This window comes from Palaemon carinicauda, chromosome 7 (assembly GCF_036898095.1).
Source record: "Palaemon carinicauda isolate YSFRI2023 chromosome 7, ASM3689809v2, whole genome shotgun sequence".
In the NCBI taxonomy this organism is placed as follows: domain Eukaryota; kingdom Metazoa; phylum Arthropoda; class Malacostraca; order Decapoda; family Palaemonidae; genus Palaemon; species Palaemon carinicauda.
In genome coordinates, this window is record NC_090731.1 from 172633764 (window position 1) to 172634990 (window position 1227).

Below are 1227 nucleotides of genomic sequence, written 5' to 3' on the forward strand. Positions count from 1 at the left end.
GAGTGCATACCATAGTCGTCCGAGAGCCATGCAATACACAAACATTATCCTTTCATAATTTCACGTAACGTTTGTCTGAATACCGATTTACTTCTTTTATTCTGTTTATATTGCAATTTTTAGCTTCCCGAGACTGTAGTGCAGGGGTAACTGCCCAGAACATTTACAAAACTCATGAAAATGGGATATATTTAACTGTTATTACATTTTGAGTGTTTTGAATACATCCAATTTTAAGAAAGGAAACTGGCAATTTTATCATAGGTCATGTTTAAAGCAAACAGCATTTAATCTAACTAAAGTATAAAAGTGGGAGTAATTGTTCCCCTTTATTATTATTATTATTATTATTATTATTATTATTATTATTATTATTATTATTATCAATTGCTTAGATACAACCCTAGTTGGAAAAGCAGGATGCTATAAGCCCAAGGGTTCCAACAAGGAAAATAGATTAGTGAGGAAAGGAAATAAGGAAATAAACGATAAGAGAAGTAAGGAACAACTAGAATAAACCATTTTAAAAACAGTAACAACATCAAAACAAATATTTACATAAACAAACTATAAAAAGACTTATGTCAGCCTGTTCAACATAAAAACATTTGCTGCAAGTTGGAACGTTTGAAGTTCTACTGATTCAACTACCCGATTAGGAAGATCATTCCACAACTTGGTCACAGCTGGAATAAAACTTCTAGAGTACTGTGTAGTATTGAGCCTCATGAAGGAGAAGGCCTGGCTATTAGAATTAACTGCCTGCCTAGTATTACGAACAAGGTGGAACTGTCCAGGAAGATCTGAATGTAAAGGATGATCGGAATTATGAAAAATCTTATGCAACATGCATAATGAACTAATTGAAAGTCGATGCCAGAGATTAATATCTAGATCAGGAATAAGAAATTTAATAGACCGTAAGTTCTCCATTATGAGGCTCAATACTACACAGTATTCTAGAAGTTTTATTCCAGCTGTGGCCAAGTTGTGGAATGATCTTCCTAATCGGGTGGTTGGACCAGTAGAACTTCAAAAGTTCAAAGTTGCAGCAAATGTTTTTATGTTGAACAGGCTGACATAAGTCGTTTTATAGTTATATATGACATACCTGTTTTGACGTTGTTACTGTTTTTAGAATGATTTATTGTTAATTTGTTCTCATTATCTATTTATTTCCTTATTTCCTTTCCTCACTGGGCTATTTTCCCTGCTGGAGCCCTTGGG